This window comes from Scyliorhinus canicula, chromosome 6 (assembly GCF_902713615.1).
Source record: "Scyliorhinus canicula chromosome 6, sScyCan1.1, whole genome shotgun sequence".
Classification (NCBI taxonomy): Eukaryota; Metazoa; Chordata; class Chondrichthyes; order Carcharhiniformes; family Scyliorhinidae; genus Scyliorhinus; species Scyliorhinus canicula.
In genome coordinates, this window is record NC_052151.1 from 72,834,674 (window position 1) to 72,857,368 (window position 22,695).

The 22,695-nt window shown below is 49.6% G+C and overlaps 1 protein-coding gene and 1 non-coding gene across 2 annotated transcripts in view; both read right to left on the reverse strand.

The window, feature by feature from the left end:
• me1 (malic enzyme 1, NADP(+)-dependent, cytosolic) overlaps nt 1-22,695 on the reverse strand; it is a 795,738-nt gene that overhangs the window by 320,376 nt on the left and 452,667 nt on the right.
• Nucleotides 13,753-13,941, reverse strand: LOC119968099. Its single transcript, XR_005461122.1, has one exon. It is a non-coding gene; the product is annotated as a U2 spliceosomal RNA (small nuclear RNA).

Genomic DNA, 22,695 nt, shown 5'->3' on the forward strand with positions numbered 1-22,695 from the left:
GCCCATCTAAGAAGCGCCTCATCCCCTCCGGCCCCATGGCGGGTTCAGAGGTACACAGCTTACTGTAAAAGTCCCTGAATACCCTGTTCAGTCCTGCCGGGTCTCCCATCCGGTTCCCTGCCCCGTCCACTACCGTCCCTATCTCCCCGGCCGCCTCCCTCTTCCTAAGTTGCTGCGCAAGCGTTCTGCTGGCTTTCTCCCCATACTCATACACCGCGCCCCTGGCCTTTCTGAGTTGCTCTACGGCCTTCCCAGTGGGTAGCGCTCCCAGCTCCGCCTGCAGTCTCCGTCGTTCCCTAAGTAGCTCTGCCCTCGGGGAGTCCGCATATCCCCTATCTGTCCGTTTCATCTCCTGCACCAGTCTGTCCATCTCTGCCCTATCCGTTCTGACCCTATGGGATCGGATTGAGATCAGTTCCCCTCTCACCATCGTCTTCAGCGCCTCCCAGAGCACCGCTGCTGAGACTTCCCCTGTATCGTTGACCTGCAGGTAATCCTGCATGCATTTCCCCACTCTCTCACACACCCTCTCCTCTGCCAACAATCCCACCTCTAACCTCCATTGTGGGCGCTGACAACTTTCTTTGCAGACAAGCAGGTCGACCCAATGTGGAGCATGGTCCGAAATAGTGATCGCCGAGTATTCAGTACCTCTTACCTACTCATAATAAAGAAGTCAAAACGAGAATAAACCTTGTGAACATATGAATAGAACGAGAACTCCTTCCCCGTCGGCTGGCTGATTCTCCAGGGGTCTACCCCCCCCCCTCCCCCCCCCCCCCCCCCCATTTGTTCCATGAACCCTCTCAGTTCCCTTGCCATTGCCGGGACCCTGCCCGTTCTGGAGCACGACCGGTCAAGGTCGGGGTCGAGGACTGTATTAAAGTCCCCACCCATAATCAACTTGTGCAAATCCAAGTCGGGGATTTTCCTCAGCAGCCTTTTGATGAAATCTACATCATCCCAGTTTGGAGCGTAAACATTCACTAGGACCACCTTCACCCCCACAAGCTTGCCCCGGACCATAAGAAATCTACCACCCCCATCCGCAACTGTGCTGTCCGCCTCAAATTTAACCCGTTTGTTAATCATGATCGTGACCCCTCTGGTCTTAGCATCAAGCCCCGAATGGAAAACCTGGCTAACCCAGCCCTTCCGTAATCTAATCTGGTCCGCCACTTTCAAATGTGTCTCCTGCAGTAACATTACATCCACCTTCAGAGCCCGTAAGTGCGCGAACACACGTGTCCTCTTGACCGGCCCGTTTAATCCTCTAACATTCCAGGTGATCAGCTTGGTTGGAGGGCACCCTGCACCCTGCACACCCCCCCCCCCCCCCCCCCCAACGCCGATCAGCCATCCACCTTCTTGGGCCCACCCCCTGCCCATGTGCCGCGCCTCCCCTGGTCCACCTCTTGGCAGCTCCCACCCCGACCCCTTCCCTGTAATCGCTCTGGAACCGAGACAGAGAGAAAACAAACAAAGAACAAAGTAACATTCCCAGAAGAGAAAAAAAAAGCAAAGAGAACCCGAACAGACCCCCAGCACCCAGCAACTTAAACTTTAACTATGACTTTGGCTTTAATTTTAAAACTTTCAAACAGGCAAACACAAACACAAGAACACCCCCAATATTAAATAAAAGAGCATGCTGAACGACATCGCTAACACAAAGGGCAATCTGTGAACAACTGCAGACATCCCTTAGTACACTCTAACTTGAGTCCTTGGGTCCTCAGTTTGGCACCAGTCCATGGCCCTAAGCAAAGTCCATCGCTTCCTCTGGGTCGTCAAAATAATGTTGCTGTTCCCAGTATGTGACACAAAGCCGCGCCAGGAAATGTAGCCCAAATTTGACCTCTTTTTAAACAGAATCTCTTTAATTTGTCTGTAGGCTGCCCTCCTCCTGGCCACCTCCTGGCTCAGATCCTGGTAGATGCGCAGGACACTGTTCCATGAGCAGCTCCTCGTGCTCTTGGCCCACTGTAGAACCCGCTCCTTGTCCACTAACCTATGGAACCTGACCACCATCGCCTGGCCTCGCCTGCACTCTGCGTACCCTGTCCAGCTCCAACAGACGCGGGAAGAAATCATCCCCCTCCAGCTTCTGCAGCAGGTCTGCCACATATGCCGTGGCATCCACTCCTTCGGCCCCCTCCGGGAGCCCAATGATTCTCAGATTCTGCCGGCGAGACCCGTTTTCCAGGTCCTCCAGCTTATCCATCAGCCTTGCTTGCTGCTCCTTCAACTTACTAATTTCCACGTCTGCTACCGTTTGGAAATCCGCCTGCTCTTCCACTGTCTTCTCCAGTGCCTGGACCTTCTTATCCTGAAGGTCTTATCCAGCCTCTGGTCAACTCTCTCCACTGCTTTCTGGAGCGGTTCCAAATTATCCCGCTTCAGTGCTGCGAAGCTCTCTTTCATGACCTGCAGCATGTTGTCCAGTGCTGCCTGGAACATCCTTTCCGTGGTCCGTTCATCGGCCATCTTTCCACCCACTTGAGCTTCCACACCACCTTTGTTCAGCCCCTTCTTCGCCTGTTTTCGCTCCCTTCTGCTCCTTAAGTCCATACAACTCTGTATGGATTCAGATCTAGAGTGCTATTGCTTTTCACTCCAGCGCTCAAAAGTTCAAAAAAGTTGGGGAGAAAGGTCTTAAAGTCAGACCGGAGCGAGAGCCACCAAATGTGCGACTTACTCCCTCATAGCCGCCACCGGAAGTCACATTTGGTTTCGTGTTAGCTAGCTAATTCCATCTAAACCAATAACGTTCCCCTCTGCAGCAGGAGCTTTATTTTGCACAATAAACGTAACATACCACCTTAACAAAGGACTTCTTGAAATTGAAGAGCATCTATTCCGGTGGCGGCCATGGAATGACAGGTCGCTTATTTGGTAGATCCCACTCGTGGTGGACCTTTGAGACCCTTTTCCCCAACTTATGGGGGATTTGATCGTTAAAATAGGAGATTGGTGAGGCAGAGGAGAGGAATCCCCCACCAGTTTATGGAGACATGGACCAGAAGTGGTCTGCAAAGGAGAGATTATTGGACAAAGAAGGGAGTGGAGTCTGTAACACAGGAAAACATGGCAGAGGCTCAGGGACTGGGATGTCGGCCTAGTGGTCAATAGAACAGCTGGTGCAATTCCATCAGGAGAGCTTCGCCAAGCAAAGACAGGAGTGCCTGGACACAATTAAGATGGGGACTGACCGAGTGGAGCAAAGATTGGAAGTCCAGAGACAGGCGGTCCAGAAGGTGGAAGAGGTGGTGGCTGAGCATGATGACCAGCTCATCGCGATGGCGGCGGAGATGGAGCTGATGAGGGACCAGAAAAGGCTGCAAGAGAAGGTGCATGATCTGGAGCAGAAGTCACGCAGGCAGAACCTGAGATTGCTGGCGTCCCGGAGGGCAGCGAGAGGTTGGACACAGGGGCATATTTGGCGCATATGTTCAAGAAGCTGCTGGGGGAAGGTGTGTTTACCTGACCCTTTGAAGTGGACACAGAGGGCTTGCGAGGAAGCCGCAGCTGAATGTGCCACTGAGGGCGACGGTGATATGAATGCACCAGTTCTTGGACAAGGAACAGATCTTGAGGTGGGCCAGGCAGACAAGGAGCTGAGAGTGGGAAAATAACGAGCTGCGCATTTACCAGGATTTGGGTGCGCAACTGGCCAAACTAAGGACGTGTTTCAACAAAGTTAAAACGGCACTCTTTAGGAAGGTGGTGAAGTTTGGTATGTTGTACCCAGCTTGTTTGTGGGTCACTTGAGGGTCAAGAGCTTTATTTTGGATTGCCGGATGAGGCGATGAACTTCGAGGACATTGAACTTGGGGGCAAGTAATTCTGTGCCTGTGCTGCTAAATTTATTTTCTTTTTGGGCTGTGTGTGTAGTGTCTTTGTACCAATTTTTGGGCTGTTGCTCAGTTTTGTATACACGTCAACTTTATTCTTGTTGGGGGATGATGGGTGGAATTTTCTTCTTTGTGTTTGTTGGGGATTATGTTTTGCATATGTATGTTCGAGCAGCAGGGAGGGAGATCAGTGGGGGTAGGATGCTTGGCGCCATGGGCGTGGGGTAATAGGCTAGCTGGGGGGGGCTAGCTCACGGAAGCGCAGTGGGGAGCGAGCAGGTGACCAGTTTGTTATGGGGGGGTTGGGATTGTTGTTTTGTTGGTGGCGGGGGGCGGGGGGGGGGAAAGAGAGGGGGAATTGTTCTGCTGACGGGGGGGGGGGGGGATGACTGGCGCTGGGAGACAAACTGGAGATCAATGACAGAGGGCGCCCGAGGGTGAGAGGGTTGAATGGGCTGGTCAAGAGGGCTCACATGTTCGCGCATTGGAAGAGTTTGAAGTCGGACGTGGCAATGTTACAGGAGACACACCTGAGGGTAGTGGATCAGACTAGGCTGAGGAAGGCGTGGGTCGGGCAGGTATTTCATTCGGGGCTAGACTCTAAAACTAGGAGGGTTGCGATCTTGAGCAATAAGCAGGTGTCTTTTGAGGTAGGGTATATAATGGCGGACTCAGGGGGTAGGTATGTCATGGTGAGTGGGAAGCTGGAGGGGATGCCGGTGGTATTAGTGAATATTTATGCACCAAACTGCGACGTCGCGGAGTTTATGAGGTGGGTGAAGGGGAAGATTCCGGACCTGGACTTGCATAAGTTGATCGTGGGGGGGGCACTTTAATACGGTCATTGATCCAAGGTTGGATCTGTCGAGTTCAAGGACAGGGAGGATCCATGGCGATGGAGCTGGAAGGGGTTTATGGAACAGATGGGGAGGGTAGATCCATGGACGTTAGATCCGTGGAGGTTCAGACAGCCTACAGCGAAGGAGTTTTCCTTTTTCTCCCATGTTCACAAAGTCTACTTTTGGATTAATTTTTACATTTTGAACAGGGCTTTGCTGGCGGGGAGGTGGATGCCGAGCATTGGCAATTGTTGTGTCGGACCATGCCCCACACTGGGTGGATTTACGGGTGAGCAAGGAGGGGGGCCAGCGTCCGCAATGGAGATTGGATGTAGGACTGTTAACGAATCTGGCCTGTTTAGTCGAACAAATGAACGAGGGCTTTCGGAGGTGGGACATGCTCCCGTTATCACTGGTGCGGAGGGTACAGACTGTAAAAATGATGGTCCTCCGAGATTTTTGTTTGTTTTCTAGTGCCTCCATTTATTTGGGCAGCAGGATAGCATAGTGGTTAGCACTCTGGCTTCATGGCGCCAGGGTCCTAGGTTCGATTCATTGGATTGGGTCACTGTCTGTGCGGAGGAGTCTGCACGTTCTCCCTGTATCTGCGTAGGTTTCTTCCGGGTGCTCTGGTTTCCTCCCACAAGTCCCAAAAGACATGCTATTAGGTAATTTGGACATTCTGAATTCTCCCCATGTAACAAAGAACAACAAAGAACAAAGAAAAATACAGCACAGGAACAGGCCCTTGGGCCCTCCAAGCCCGTGCCAACCATGCTGCCCGACTAAACTACTATCTTCTACACTTCCTGGGTCCGTATCCCTCTATTCCCATCCTATTCATGTATTTGTCAAGATGCCCCTTAAATGTCACCATCGTCTCTGCTTCCACCACCTAGTAATTGACCCCTCTACCCTGGGGAAAAGCCTCTGACTATCCACTCTGCCCCTCATAATTTTGTAGACCTCTATCAGGTCGTCCCTCAACCTCCGTCATTCCAGTGAGAACAAACCGAGTTTATTCAACCGCTCCCCGAACAGACGCCGGAATGTGGCGACTTAGGGCTTTTCACAGTAACTTTGTTGCAGTGTTAATGTAAGCCTACATGTGACAATAAAGATTCTTTTTAAAATTATTACGTTGTATATCAAAGGTCTTTTTAAGCGGGTGAATAGGGTGATATCTGGGTTAGGGTGGACGGGCAAAAACCCGCGAGTAAAGGAAGGGGGGGGGGCTGGCACATCCGAACTTTAGGAACTACTACTGCGTGGCAAATATAGCCATGGTTAGGAAGTGGGCACAAGTTTGGGGCCATTGGTAACGGTTCCTCTGTCGTTCTCGCCAGCCCAATACTCCACGAGCCCAGTGGTAGTGGTGACCCTGAGAGTTTGGGGACAGTGGCGGAAGCATATGGGAGTGGAGGGAGCATCGGTGTGGGCTCCAATTAGTGGTAGTCACCGGGTTGTCCCAGGGAGGATGGACGAACATAGAACATAACAGTGCAGTACAGGCCCTTCGTCCCTCGATATTGCGCTGTCCTGTGAAACCACTCTAAAGTCCCTCTACACGATTCCCTTATCATCCATATGCCTATCCAATGACCATTTGAATGCGTTTAGTGTTGGCGAGTCCACTACTGTTGCAGGCAGGGTATTCCATGCCCTTACTACTCTCTGAGTAAAGAAACTGCCTCTGACATCTGTCCTATATCTATCTCCGCTCAATTTAAAGCTATGTCCCCTTGTACTGGACATCACCATCCGAGGAAAAAGGCTCGCAATGTCCACCCTATCTAATCCTCTGATCATCTTGTATGTCTCAATTAAGTCACTTCTTAACCTTCTTCTCTCTAAAGAAAACAGCCTCAAGTCCTTCAGCCTTTCCTCATAAGATCTTCCCTCCATACCAGGCAACATCTTTGTAAATCTCCTCTGTACCCTTTCCAATGCTTCCATGAGTGGGTGGTTTCGGAGGTGGCGGAGAGCAAGGATTGAGAGGCCGAGCTATCTGTTTACTGATAGGAGCTTTCCCCGTTTGGAGGACCTGTAAGAGGTGTTTGAATTGTCGAGAGGGAATGGGTTTCGTTATCTGCAGGTGAGAGATTTTGTGCGAAGGCAGGTTTCGACCTTTCCGCTTCTATTGTCACAGGGTATACAGGACAAGGTAATCTCTGGAACAGGAGTGGGAGAGGGGAAGGTATCGGAAATCTATAAAGAACTTATGGAGTGGGAGGAAACCCAGATAGGTGAGATAAAAAGTAAATGGGAAGATGAGTTGGGAAAGGAGTTAGAGGCAGGTCTGTGGGAGGATGCTATGAGCAGAGTCAAGGCAACTTCATGTGCCAGGCTTAACCTGATATAATTCAAGGTGGTTCACCAGGCACACATGATGGGAGCCTGGATGAGCAGGTTTTCTGGGTGGAGGACAGGTGTGTGAGTGTGCAGGAGGGCCTGCATACCATGTCCACATGTTTTGGGCATGTCCGAAGCTTAGGGGATTCTGGCAGGGATTTGCGGATGTCATGTCCACGGTGCTAAAAGCGAGGGTGGCGCCAAGTCCAGAGATGGCGATTTCTGGAGTGTCGGAACACCCGGGGGTCCAAGGGGCGAGAGAGGTTGACGTTTTGGCCTTTGCCTCCTTGGTAGCCTGGAGACGGATATTACTAGTGTGGAGGGATTCGAAGCCCCCAAAATCAGAGGTATAGGTTGGTGACATGGCTGGGTTTCTCAGTCTTGAGAAAATTAAGTTCGCCCAAGAAGATCAACGATAGGATTCGTCTGGAGGTGGCAGCTGTATATCGACTTATTCTGAGAAAACTAAACTGTCAGCAGGTTCAATAAGGTGGGGTGGGGGGAGTTAGGCGGGAACAGTAGGAGTTGGAGGGATGTGTTATGCACCGAACTATGTTTGCTTGTGTATTTGTATCTTTTATTATTATAAAGCCATAAATGCCTCAATAAAATGTTTGTTAAGAAAAAAAGAAATTGAAGAGCATCAACTGGTTCCCCTTTATCCACACCTTGGGCGGGATTTCCGACCCCCTGCCGGGTCGAAGAATCTCCGGTGGCAGTCGCGGGCCTTTGGCAGTGGCCACCCCCCCCCGGCGATTATCCGGTCCCCGATGGGCTGAGCGGCCACCTGTTTTCAACTAGTCCCACCAGCGTGGATTAGACCAGGTCCGTACGGACGGGACCCAACTCTGAGGGCGGCCTGCGGAGTCCTCGGGGGGGGATCCGGCCCTGGGAGCCCCCAACAGTGGCCTGGCCTACGATCGGGGCTCACCGATCTGCGGGCGGACCTGTGCCATGGGGGCACTCTTTCCCTCCGCGCCGGCCTCTATAAATTCCACCATGGCCGTCGCGGAGAAGAAACTCCCTGCACATGCGTAGGAATCATGCCAGCAGTTCTAGGAACACGCTGGCACTCCTGCGCATGCGCCAACTCGCACCAGCCGGCAGAGGCCCTTCGGTGCTGGTTGGCGTGGTGCCAACCACTCCAGCGCCAACCTAGCCCCCAAATGTGCGGAGGATTCCGCACTTTCCGGGTGGTCCGACGTCTAAGTGGTTCATGCCACTCTTTGGCACCGGTACAGCCCGTCCGCCGGATACCGGAGAATCCCGGCCCTCATGTTACTTCTTCAAAGAATTCCAATAAATTAGTTAAACAAGATTTGCCTTTTACAAAACCATGTTGACTCTACCTGATTACCTTGAATTTTTCCAAGTGCTCTGTAACATTGTCTTAATAATTGCTTTGAACATTTTCCTTACGGCAGGTGTTAAGTTAACTGGCATGTAGTTGCCAGTTTTCGTCTTGTGCCACTTTTGAATAAAAAAGTTACATTTGCTTTTTTCCAATCTGATGGGATCATCCCCAAACCTTGGGAATTCTGGAAAATTAAAACCAACGCATCAACTATCTCCCTAGCCACTTCTTTTAAGACCCTAGAATGAAATCCATTAGTTCTTTTTGTTAGGGCATCTTCACACCCATATGTTGTTTCTTTTTGACCCTGTGGGAATAATGGGGGCAGAAGTGATGCAAGGATTTCCAAGCTAATTTGCAGCCTGTTTAATCACATTGAACGCTCCTTCTGTGGCCTTTAAGTCCTGGCATTGGACTCAAACCCAAAGCTTTTGCAGCAATAGAGATGCTACCACTTCATCACATGGCCTCCATCTGTGCCCAGGGACTTGTCAGCCCGCAACTCCAAAAATTGCTCAGTATCACTTCCCTGGTGATTGTAATTTTTGATCAGTTCCTCCCTCCATTCACAACTATTTCTGGGGTATTACCCATATCATCTAGTAAGTCAAGTCAGTAATCCCAAATGACCATAGGTTGCTTTCCCCTTTGCAGGGGAGAACTGACTGGTGGTGATTTAACCCGAGGATCACCACACCTCAGGCAAGGGACAAGGTTAGTTGAGAAGACAGAGCCTTCATGAATACCCTCAGCTGGTATGGGAATTGAACCCACGCTGCTGGTCTCGCTCAGCATCACGAACCAGCTGTCTAGCCAACTGAGCTAAACTCTCAAATACTGCCTGGCTTGATGATTACGGCACACAATTTTACTAAAACTATCCTCCTCACAATAATTCTAAGTTGTGTACCAACTGAAATGGTGGCCTGCACAAATCAAGTCTAGATGCAAAAAGAGCATTGATGGAAGTACTAACTTTTTGAGGGGAACTTTTTGTTAACCTCCCTCATTCACCACTAGTTTTTATATCACTCAGCCAACTTCACATTCACACTGCACTGTCTCTCCATGGGTTTCAAGTTTGCTGATAAGCCTATTATGTGGCACTATTTCAAATGCCATTTGGAAGTCAATGTGCGCGACATCAATTGCATTACCCTTAAGGAAGTTAGTTCTGAAAGTCAGCACATCTAACATAAGAACTAGGAGCAGGAGTAGGCCATCTGGCCCTCGAGCCTGCTCCGCCATTCAATGAGATCATGGCTGATCTTTTGTGGACTCAGCTCCACTTTCCGACCCGAACACCATAACCCTTAATCCCTTTATTCTTCAAAAAACTATCTATCTTTACCTTAAAAACATGTAATGAAAGAGCCTCAACTGCTTCACTGGGCAAGGAATTCCATAGATTCACAACCCTTTGGGTGAAGAAGTTCCTCCTAAACTCAGTCCTGAATCTACTTCCCCTTATTTTGAGGCTATGCCCCCTAGTTCTGCTGTCACCCGCCAGTGGAAACAACCTGCCCGCATCTATCCTATCTATTCCCTTCATAATTTTAAATGTTTCTATAAGATACCCCCTCATCCTTCTAAATTCCAATGAGTACAGTCCCAGTCTACTCAACCTCTCCTCGTAATCCAACCCCTTCAGATCTGGGATTAACCTAGTGAATCTCCTCTGCACACCCTCCAGCGCCAGTACGTCCTTTCTCAAGTAAGGAGACCAAAACTGAACACAATACTCCAGGTGTGGCCTCACTAACACCTTATACAATTGCAACATAACCTCCCTAGTCTTAAACTACATCCCTCTAGCAATGAAGGACAAAATTCCATTTGCCTTCTTAATCACCTGTTGCACCTGTAAACCAACCTTCTGTGACTCATGCAATAGAACACCCAAGTCTCTCTGCACAGCGGCATGCTTTAATATTTTATCGTTTAAATTTAGCTCACAAGGCTAAATCGCTGGCTTTTCAAGCAGGCCAGCAGCACGGTTCGATTCCCGTACCAGCCTCCCCGGACAGGCGCCGGAATGTGGCGACTAGGGGCTTTTCACAGTAACTTCATTGAACCCTACTCGTGACAATAAGCGATTTTCATTTTCATTTCATTTTCATAATCCCGTTTGCTGTTATTCCTACCAAAATGGATAACCTCACATTTGTCAACATTGTATTCCATCTGCCAGACCCTAGCCCATTCACTTAACCTATCCAAATCCCTCTGCAGACTTCCAGTATCCTCTGCACTTTTCGCTTTACCACTCATCCTAGTGTCATCTGCAAACTTGGACACATTGCCCTTGGTCCCCAACTCCAAATCATCTATGTAAATTGTGAACAATTGTGGGCCCAACACGGATCCCTGAGGGACACCACTAGCTACTGATTGCCAACCAGAGAAACACCCATTAATCCCCACTCTTTGCTTTCTATTAATTAACCAATCCTCTATCCATGCTACTACTTTACCCTTAATGCCATGCATCTTTATCTTATGCAGCAACCTTTTGTGTGGCACCATGTCAAAGGCTTTCTGGAAATCCAGATATACCACATCCATTGGCTCCCCGTTATCTACTGCACTGGTAATGTCCTCAAAAAATTCCACTAAATTAGTTAGGCATGACCTGCCCTTTGTGAACCCATGCTGCGTCTGCCCAATGGGACAATTTCTATCCAGATGCCTCGCTATTTCTTCCTTGATGATAGATTCCAGCATCTTCCCTACTACCGAAGTTAAGCTCACTGGCCTATAATTTCCTGCTTTCTGCCTACCTCCTTTTTTAAACAGTGGTGTCACATTTGCTAATTTCCAATCCACCGGGACCACCCCAGAGTCGAGTGAGTTTCGGTAAATTATCACTAGTGCATCTGCAATTTCCCTAGCCATCTCTTTTAGCACTCTGGGATGCATTCCATCAGGGCCAGGAGACTTGTCTACCTTTAGCCCCATTAGCTTGCCCATCACTACCTCCTTAGTGATAACAATCCTCTCAAGGTCCTCACCTGTCATAGCCTCATTTCTATCAGTCGCTGGCATGTTATTTGTGTCTCCCACTGTGAAGACCGACCCAAAAAACCTGTTCAGTTCCTCAGCCATTTCCTCATTTCCCATTATTAAAACTCCCTTCCCATCCTCTAAAGGACCAATATTTACCTTAGCCACTCTTTTTTGTTTTATATATTTGTAAAATCTTTTACTGTCTGTTTTTATATTCTGAGCAAGTTTACTCTCATACTCTATCTTACTCTTCTTTATAGCTTTTTTAGTAGCTTTCTGTTGCCCCCTAAAGATTTCCCAGTCCTCTAATCTCCCAGCAATCTTTGCCACTTTATATGCTTTTTCCTTCAATTTGATACTCTCCCTTATTTCCTTAGATATCCACGGCCGATTTTCCCTCTTTCTACCGTCCTTCCTTTTTGTTGGTATAAACCTTTGCTGAGCACTGTGAAAAATCGCTTGGAAGGTTCTCCACTGTTCCACCATAAAGTCTTTGCTCCCAGTCTACCTTAGCTAGTTCTTCTCTCATCCCCTTGTAATCTCCTTTGTTTAAACACAAAACACTAGTATTTGATTTTACTTTCTCACCCTCCATCTGTATTTTAAATTCCACCATATTGTGATCGCTCCTTCCGAGAGGATCCCTAACTATGAGATCATGAATCAATCCTGTCTCATTACACAGGACAAGATCTAGGACCGCTTGTTCCCTCGTAGGTTCCATTACATACTGTTCTAGGAAACTATCGCGGATACATTCTATAAACTCCTCCTCAAGGTTGTCTTGACCGACCTGGTTAAACCAAACGACATGTAGATTAAAATCCCCCATGATAACTGCTGTACCATTTCTACATGCATCAGTTATTTCTTTGTTTATTGCCTGCCCCACCATAACGTTACTATTTGGTCCGCCCGGGCACTTCCGACCAGAAGCGAGAGCCCCTCAGGGCTCGCCTCCCCGCCTCACCTCTGTTTGACCATTTAACAACAATACAATACCAGAAATTTTGAATGCGAAGTAAAGCACAGTGCACCAGTTGAAAAGTAATCTGCAACTGTGATCCAGCCCCTTTAACCTGTGCAAAACTAATTGTGTGCTAAATGTGCTGTGGAAGCCATTAACATAGAAAGACCAAATGTCCTTTCCTATCAGAAAATGGAGAACAATATTCACAGAGTGTATGGTGGCCCTAGATGCTTACCAAATGAACTGGCGAAAAGCAAACTGTTATACTAAATAGAAATCAGACTCCTGAGAAGAAGTAAGTCCATAGCCAAATACTTCAGATTCTTCTGTACAATATGAGAGGGCCTTATTTGACCATCTTCAAAGCATTATGGAAATAAACTAAGTCTTTTCTGGCCCCGATGCTCAGAATAAGAGGGAAAGTTACACTATCACTCACTAAAACTTGGGCATGGTAGCACAGTGGTTGGCACTGCTGCCTCACGGCACCGAGGACCTGGGTTCGATCCTGGCCCAGGGTCACTGTCCGTGTGGAGTTTGCACAGTCTACCTGCATCTGCGTGGGTCACACCACCCTCCTCCCAACACAAAAGATGTGCAGAGTAGGTCGATTGGCCGTGCTAAATTACCCCTCCATTGGAAACAAATAATTGGGCACTCTAAATTAGAAAACAATGTTGTGTTTGAATCCACTGGAAGAAAGATGCTCCATCCCAGCAAGTATCAATTTCAATCCAAGAAGTATAATCACTGAGAGAATTTTCTTCTTAGGTAATATTTTCAAGGATTTATTAAAGTCTACCATCCAGTCACAAACCCACAACAGCAAATATGTATAATCTTAACCCAGCCCAATACTTTGTGAACATTATGACCTGATAAAGTATGTTCTTTATAACCACATGAAAATTCAAGACTCTGGTATTGTGTTACTAAAATACAGTCCGTCATCAGCAAAGATGTTTTTTGCAAGTGCAACAGAAATATAAAATGACCTTGCAATCTGATAATTTACACTATCTAGTATTTGTGCTAACTGGAAACCCCTTGCCTCAGTACACAAACAGGAAATCTGTTTCAGTACTGATGGTTACACTGAAACATTGACCTGTCCTCTAACACATATGGATCCACAGTGCATTCCCAATATTTGTACTTTTTGTTTTTTAAATATTTTTATTGTAGGTATTTTGCAAATATACATAGAAATATCAGAAAACAAAACAATAGATACAAAAACAGAAGCCAACCGTAGCAACGGATAACCTCCCCACCACTCATCCCGGCCCCTGTTTATCCCCCTCATCTCCCCAGACCCTCCAAAAAAGAAAATACGTAACCCCCCCTCCCCCAACACCTTAATTCACTTTTTTTTAATAAAAGTTCATTCCCGGAGATACTGCAGCACCAGGTTGATGCGTGGAGTGGATGGAGTAAACCCCCACTCCATATCCACACCTCAAAAATCAACCTAACACATAGTCCCCAGACAAGGGACGCCCCAGACATCAAAATGGAAAAGAACAGAAACTAGACTTCATCTTAGCCAAAAGGCCAAGAAGCGATACCTTAATTCACTTTAAAGAAGTTGATAAACGGCCTCCACCTCGGGGTGAACCCCTCCTCCTCGCCCCATAAGGCGAACGTAATCTTTTCCAAGTGCAGGAATTCTGCCAGGTCATTCACCCATACTGCCTTTGGCAGCTCAGAGTCCTGCCAGCTCAACAAAATCTGTCTCTGGGCTATCAGGGAGGCAAAGACCAAAACATCGGCCTCTATCCCCACCTAGACTCCAAATATCACCACTTGCATACTCGGGGCCAACCCAAGACTCAGAATCTCGGACATGACATCAGAGAATCCCTGCCAGAACTCCCCTCAGCTCTGGACATGCCTAGAGCATGTGGACGTGATTCTCACTCACCCCCACCCCTCCCCAGCACACAGCCCACACCTATCCTCCACGCCTGCGAAGAACCAGCTCATCCTCCCAAGCATCTATGCACAACCTTAAATGGATGAGGCTTAACCTCGCACATGCTGTGGATATATTCATTCTCCACAGGACTTTCTTCCACAGTCCAGCCCTCACTCAACTCCTCTTCACATTTGCACCTGATCTCCTCCACCGGAGCGTCCTCCCGCTCCATCATCTCTCCATAAATGCCTGCCACTCTCCCTCCCAAATCACATCTTTGGGCAACAGCTTATCTTGTAACACCTGAGGTGGCAGCCCCAGGAAAGACAGCATCTCTTTCCTCACAAAGTCCGTCAACTGGAGGTACCTGAGGTGGTGGCATAGTGGTATTGTCACTGGACAACAATAAAAATGTATCTGGTTCACTATGTTCTTTACGGAAGGAAATCTGCCGCCCTTACCTGGTCAGGTCTACATGTGACTCCAGACCCACAGCAATGTGATTGACTCTTAACGGCCCCCTCAAGGGCAATTAGGGATGGGCAATAAATGCTGGCACAACCTGCGACGCCAATATCCCAAGAACGAATACAAAAAGCCTGAACCTATTCCTCCGAGGCAACTGATGTGTTTCGTCAAGTTCATCCAGGCCCGCAAACCTAGCTCCTACAAACAAGTCCCCACCTGCAGCCACCCCTGGAACCCTCCAGCCCCGCCAGCTCAACCCACAGAGACATGCTGCCTGCACTGGTTCCATGCTGACCACCGAGCTCACGGAATACCGGCTGGCGAGAACAGGAGGTGCGCTGAGTGCCCTCAAACTAGTCCCCTTACAAAATGCTGCCTCCATCCGCTCACAAGCAGAATCCTCCTCTACTGCCTATTTCCTGACCATGCCAATATTTGCAGCCCAGTAGTAATTCAGCAGACTCGGCAGTGCCAACACCTCCAGTCCACCAAAAACACCCTCCTCATTGGCAGGACATTTCCCACCCACACAAACCTCAAAATGATCCCATTCACCTTCCTAAAAAGGACTTGGGAACAAAGATGTGGAGGTTCTGGAACACAAAGTTGGGCAGCACCGTCATTTTAACCGTCTGCCCCAGTGTGGCCAATGACAAAGGCAACACATCCCACTTCTTAAAGTCCAATTTCATACCTCCACTAGTCGCACCAAATTCAATTTATGCAACTGGTCCCAGCTCCGCGCCACCTGTATCCAGAGTTAACAAAAGCTCACGCCCGCCACCCAGAACTCCCCGAGCCTCCTCTCCTGTCCTCTGGTGTTAATCAGGAACACCTCTCATTTCCCCCCACGTTCAACTTATACCCAGAAAAACAGCCAAATTCCCTGTCTCCATAATTCTACCAAAACTTCCCACCGAGGATGGAGGAGATGTAGAACCGCTCCCGCCGGAAGAATCTACGGATGTTGGGCCTCTCGGAGGGGCTGGAAGGTTCGGATTTGGCAGCCTATGTGGTCCTAATGTTAAACTCGCTGATGGGTGCGGGGTCGTTTTGTGGTCCCCTGGAGCTGGAAGGCGCCCATCGAGTGCTGCAGCGGAAGCCCAGGCCGAACGAACCGCCCAGGGTGGTGCTGGTCCGTTTTCACCGCTTGGTTGACCGGGAGTGCGTGTTGAGGTGGGCGAAGAAGGAGAGGAGTAGCAGGTGGGAGAACACGGACGTTCAAATTTTTCAGGACTGGAGCGCGGAGGTGGCGAGGAGAAGGGCTGGCTTCAATCGAGCGAAGGGAGTGCTCCACAGGAAGGGGGTGAAGTTTGGCCTCTACAGCTGGCTCGCCTCTGGGTCACGTACAAGGACCGCCAGCTCTATTTTGTCTCTCCGGAGGAGGCATGGGCTTTTGTCCAGGCTGAGAACTTGGATTCGGACTGAGGACTGGGGGGAAATGTACTTTGCTTGGAGGCTTTGCCCTCTTAGGTATCCTTTCGCCCATCGTGGCTGTGTTTGCTGATGGTTGTTTCCTGTTTGTTTTCGCCGCTTTTGCTATTTTAGTTATGGTTATTTGGGTTCTTTCGGGGTTTCTTTAGGGCTGTTAGTTTTTTACACTGGTGGGTTGGGGAGTAGTTTGGGGTCCCGATGGGTCATGTGTCCGTCTTTTTCCCACGTGTTGGGTCGAGGGGCGGGACTCGGGTTGGAAGCGCGGGCTTTCATCCCGCGCCGGAGTAATTGGGGGCGGCGCTGGGAGGGAGGGATTGGCGGCTGTGTTGCATCCGGGGGGGGGGGGGGGGGGGGGGGGGGGGTTATGGCGGGAGTAGCCAGGGTCAGCAGAAGTCAGCTGACTCACGGAAGCATAATGTTGGGGGTAACGCAGCTGATCGGCGTAGAGGGAAGGGGACGGCCCCTCGGGTTCGGTTGGTCACATGGAACATGAGGGGGCCGAATGGTCCGGTGAAGCGGTCCCGGGTCTTGGCACACTTGAGGGGGCTGGGAGCGGATATGGCTATGCTCCAGGAGACGCACCTCAGGGTTACAGATCAGGTGAGGCTAAGAAAGAGTTGGGTGGGACAGGTGTTTCACTCGAAGCTTGATGCAAAGAACCGTGGGGTGGCAATTCTGGTGGGTAAGAGCCTGTCGTTCGTCGTGTCCAAAGTGGTGGTGGATAGTGCAGGTCGATATGTGATGGTGAGTGGGAGACTTCAGGGGGAACGGGTGGTCTTGGTTAATGTTTATGTCCCCAACTGGGATGATGCGGGCTCCATGCGGTGTATGCTGAGCCTGATCCCGGACCTGGAGACAGGGGGATTGATTCTGGGTGGGGACTTTAACACGGTGCTGGATCCGGCTCTGGACCGCTCGAAGTCTAGGACGGGCAGGAGGTCGGCACGGCCTCGGTGCTGAGGGGGTTCATGGATCAGATGGGAGGGACCCTTGGAGGTTTTTGAAGCCGGGGTGGGTAGGGAGTTCTCCTTTTTCTCCCATGTTCATAAGGCGTACTCCCGGATTGACTTTTTCGTGCTTAGCAGGGCGCTGATCCAGAGAGTGGTGCAGGCGGAGTATTCGGCGATAGCCATTTCTGATCATGCTCCACGTTTGGTGCACCTGGAGCTGGGGGAGGGGAAGGATCAACGCCCGCTGTGGAGGTTGGATGTGGGGCTTTTGGCAGAGGAGGAAGTGTGCGGGTGGATCCGTAGGGGTATAGAGGGGTATCTGGAAACCAATGACAACGGGGAGGTGCAGGTTGGGATGGTTTGGGAAGCGCTAAAGGCAGTAGTTAGAGGGGAACTGATATCTATTCGGGCGCACAGGAAGAGAGGGGAGAGGGTCGGGAGGGAGAGGCTGGTGGAGGAGATGGTCAGGGTGGATAGGAGATATGCAGACACTCCGGAGAGGGGCTTCTGAGGGAGCGGCGCAGTCTCCAGGCGGAGTTTGACATTTTAAACACCCATAAGGTGGAGGCGCAGTGGAGGAGGGCACAGGGGGCGGTGTATGAGTACGGGGAGAAGGCAAGTCGGATGTTGGCTCACCAGCTCTGGAAGCGGGAGGCAGCTAGAGAAATTGGGGGAGCCATGGATGCAGGTGGGAACTTAGTGCGGGGTGGAAAAGACATCAATGGGGTGTTCAGATCCTTTTATGAGGGGCTGTACCAGGCAGTACCCCCCGGGGAAACAGGCGGGTTGGACCGCTTTTTGGATAAGCTGGATTTCCCAAGAGTAGGGGACGAGCTGCTGGAGGGTTTGGGGGCCCCAATTGAGTTGGAGGAGCTGGTGGAGGCGTTGGGAAGCATGCAGACAGGGAAAGCGCCGGGGCCTGACAGGTTCCCGGTGTAATTTTATCAGAAATTTTCAGATTTGCTGGGCCCGCTGCTGGTGAGGACCTTGAATGAGGCTAGGGAGGGGGGGCTCTGCCCCCGACGATGTCCAGGGCAATTATCTCTTTGCTCCTGAAGCGGGACAAGGACCCCCTTCAGTGTGGGTCTTATAGTCCGATCTCGCTCCTTAACGTAGATGTCAAGTTGTTGGCAAAGGTGCTGTCCAGGAGGGTGGAGGATGTGGTCCCGCCGGTGATTCATGAGGACCAAACAGGGTTTGTAAAGGGGAGACAATTGAATGCCAACGTGCGGAGGCTCCGGAATGTTATGATGATGGCACCGGTGGCTGGGGAGTCAGAAATAGTGGCGTCCATGGATGCGGAGAAAGCTTTTGATAGGGTGGAGTGGAGTTACCTGTGGGAGGTGTTGCGGAGGTTTGGGTTTGGTGAGGGGTTCATTAGCTGGGTGAGGTTGCTGTACAGCTCCCCGGTGGTGAGTGTGGTGACGAATGGGAGGAGGTCAGAGGACTTTCGGCTTTCCAGAGGGACGAGGCAGGGGTGCCCCTTGTCTCCCCTGCTCTTCGCGTTAGCAATTGAGCCCCTGGCCATGGCGCTGAGGAACTCGAAGGGTTGAGGGGGATTGTGCAGGGGGTGGGGGGGCACCAGTCGTCGCTGTATGCAGATGATCTGCTGCTGTATGTCGCGGACCCGGCTGAGGGGATGCCAGAGGTGCTGAGGATACTTGAGGACTTTTCGGGATATAAGCTAAATGTGGGGAAGAGCGAGCTGTTTGTCCTGCACCCGGGGGGGGGGGGGGGGGGGGGGGGGGGGTCAGGTGAGGGAGATTGGGGAACTCCCGTTAAGGAGGGCTGAGGGGAGCTTTAGGTATCTTGGGGTCCACGTGGCTAGGACCTGGGGGGCTATGCATAGGCTTAACTTTTCGAGGCTGGTGGGGCAGATGGAGGAGGAGTTCAGGATGTGGGATGCGCTGCCGCTCTCGTTGGCGGGCAGGGTCCAGTCGGTTAAAATGACGGTGCTCCCGAGGTTTTTGTTTCTTTTCCAGTGCCTCCCCATGTTGATCCCGAAGGCTTTTTTTTTAGAAGGCTGAATAAGTTGATTCTGGGGTTTGTGTGGGCGTGGAAGGCCCCGAGAGTAAGGAGGGTAATTTTGGAGAGAAGAAGGGAGGTAGGGGGCCTGGCGCTGCCCAACCTGTGTGGATATTATTGGGTGGCGAACGTGACGATGATTCGCAGGTGGGTGACGGAAGGGGAGGGTGATGCATGGAAGAGACTGGAGGTAGCGTCCTGTACGGGTACGAGTCTGGAGGCCTTGGTGACGGCCCCACTTCCACTCCCCCCGGCAAAGTACTCCACGAGTCCGGTGGTGGTTGCGTCTCTCAAAATCTGGGGGCAGTGGAGGCAGCAAAGGGGGGGAAGTGAAGGCCTCAGTTTGGACCCAGATACGGGGCAATCACCGTTTTGCGTCAGGGAGAACACGGGTGGGCGATTTGGGAGTTGGCACAGGGCAGGCATCAGACAGTTTGGGGACCTCTTTGTGAATGGGAAGTTCGCGACTCTGGAGGAGCTGGTGGGGAAATGGAACCTCCCCCCTGGGAACGCTTTTAGGTATATGCAGGTCAGGGACTTTGTTAAGAGGCAGGTGGAGGAGTTTCCGCGGCTGCCGCCAAGGGGGGGTGCAGGACAGGGTGCTTTCAGGGACGTGGGTCAGGGAAGGGAAGATCTCGGCTATTTACCAACTGATGCAGGAGGAGGAGTAGGCCTCAGTAGATGAGCTCAAAGCGAAATGGGAGGAAGAGCTAGGGGAAGAGATTGTGGATGGGATGTGGTCGGACACCCTGGAGAGGGTGAATTCTTCCTCCTCTTGCGCACAGCTCAGCCTAATTCAGCTGAAGGTGCTGCACAGGGCTCATATGACGGGGGCAAGGATGGGCCGGTTTTTCGGAGGGGAAGACAGGTGCGGGAGGTGTTCGGGTGGCCCGGCAAACCACACCCATATGTTTTGGGCATGTCCGGCTCTGGAGGGGTTTTGGAAGGGGGTGCGGGGATTTTGTCGGACGTGGTTGGGTCTAGGGTCAGGCCGGGCTGGGGGCTCGCGATCTTTGGGGTAGCTTCGGAGCCGGGAGTGCAGGAGGCGAGAGAGGCCGGCATTCTGGCCTTTGCGTCTCTAGTAGCCCGGCACAGGATTCTGTTACAGTGGAGGGATACGCGGCCCCCGAGTTTGGAGACCTGGGTCAACGACATGGCTGGGTTCATCAAGTTGGAGAGGATGAAATTTGCCCTGAGGGGGTCGGTACAGGGGTTCTTTCGGCGGTGGCAGACCTTTCTCGATTTCTTGGCGAAGGGGTAGAGAGTGGTCGGTCTCTGCAGCAACCGGGGTGGGGGGGCTTGGTGATGGTTGGGGGTGTGTTTTTGCGGCGGTGGGTTTTTTATGTTATTTTCTTCTTTATTGTATTGCTATTTGTTATTATTTATTTTGGGGGGGGGGAAAGAGTTCTTTTCTTGTTTTGGTGTGGAAACATGCCTTGTTTGTTTTATATCGCGGGGAGAAAATTTGTTATTGTTATTAAAAAACTTGAATAAAAATTATTTAAAAAAAAAGAAAGTCCACCAGCTTCTCCATAGATTAATGGGAGGCCAGCGCTGCCCCACCCTAATCTCCGTCATCTTCTCCCATGTTGCACCACTGTTAATCTCTCAGTCAAGGTGCTGCCTCTTGCTCGTTACACTCCTCATCCGCTAAGCCATAAACCGGTCCCACCACAAGGGTATTACATTCCCTCAGAACTCCTGCACCTTTTGCCATCAAACACCCCTAAAATCGGATGGGGAAGGATCAAAAAATTCCACCTTAAGTGGTAGCACCCAAATGTGCGACCACTCACTCCATGGTCGCGAATGGAAGTCTGTACTTTTTCTTTTGATCTGATGTTTTAGAGTTGATGATTGCACTTCCCACAAGCCATATTGTGGAGTGCAAAGTGAGACTGGTCTACAAAAGGTCTGAAGGCAGGCAATCTATTTAGTCTATTGCCCAGGGATGATATGTGGTAGATGAAAATCAGATTAGGAAAAAGAATCTCCTATCTTTAAGTGTTTGCTCAGGCAACAACAAAAAAACCCCCCAAAAGCATAGCGCATTATAAAGCTCCCTACATTCCAACAATGACAGCACCTCAACAGTTCGTTCATCGACTGTGAAGTGATCTGGCACTTCCTGAGAATGTAAAATAGTGGTTAATAAATGCAAGCTATTTCATCTTCTCTTCAGCACATAAAATATACACAGCTCCATTCCACATCAGCTATTGTGTTGGCGCAGAACATATTGAATTTATAGTTTGTCTAATGAACACCCACACCTGCTTCATGAACATAAGAGTTTTCTCAAAACTGCGAAAAAACATCGACCTGATGTTGGAGAACTTATTTAATTAAAGGGAGGAGGAAAATAACTTAGGGCTTCAAACACAAATGGGTAATTCAATACTTATTAATGTTACACCAAAAAAGTTAAGTTACATTTGTTTTGGCAATATAGCATTACACCCTTTTTTTTAAAAAGTACAAGTTGACTGCCCAAAATGTTTTCTTTATTCATGAATCGTGGTCATAGTATTGACAAATTGTCTTTAAAGGGCAATCTTTTCCCCCACAAATTCCATTAAATTCCACCCACAAAACATTCTTGAACCAAAACCCTGTTTCTCACTTGTGCCCAACTTGGCAAAACCGTTTGGCTTCTGAAGCTAGAATTTCCTATATACTTAAGTTAAATCTGTACTTAATTCTTCTCATCCTTGCTACAATTTACAACAAGCTGCACATTTTGATGACAAGAAAACTAACATTAAAGCGATTTTCTTTACAGCTTGTTCCTGCCTCTCTCTTTGTTAATTTACTTTTCACTAATGCTCTTCCAGCAATAATGCTGACGTTTGAAAATTCTGTCATCTCAGCAGCATAAAAGGGAGTTGTTAACTTAGTTATAGCATTCTTTTGTGCATCTTACACTGCTCTTATGCACGTCTTTCTTCCAGTGAAATTTTTAAAGTATGGCAATTAGGATACCTTTCCAGTGACTCACACTGTTTTGGGTGGAACCATAATAAGTTTAAGAAGCCTAACAGACAACTTTTGTTCTGTTGTGGAAAACATAAAATGGCATACATTAGTCAGGATCAAGCAGCCCATTAGGCCTAATGTACACTATAAAAGGTCTGTGTGTGTAGGCACAAACTCTAATTATGACATACTCTGGAACATATGCAACTATCAGCATTTTTGATAAAAAGTGAAACCATAGCTTCATTATTCCATGAGCCATCAAAACAAAATATCAAAGGCAACAGAATTCCCAACTTAAATGCTAAAAGAGGACTCACTAATGCACTGTTATGCCAAATTCTCTGAACTACATGAAGCTTTATTGCACAGGTCAAAACCACAATTTTTTTACCTTTCTGACCAATGCAATATCATAGTGGATAGAATGAGCGAGCCTTACTCAGTGGTAACACTCTTCCATCAGAGTTGGAAGACCGTGGCTTTAATTCCCTCCTGACATGCAAACACAAAATCGAATTTGATGCTTCACGACAATAATGAGGGAGG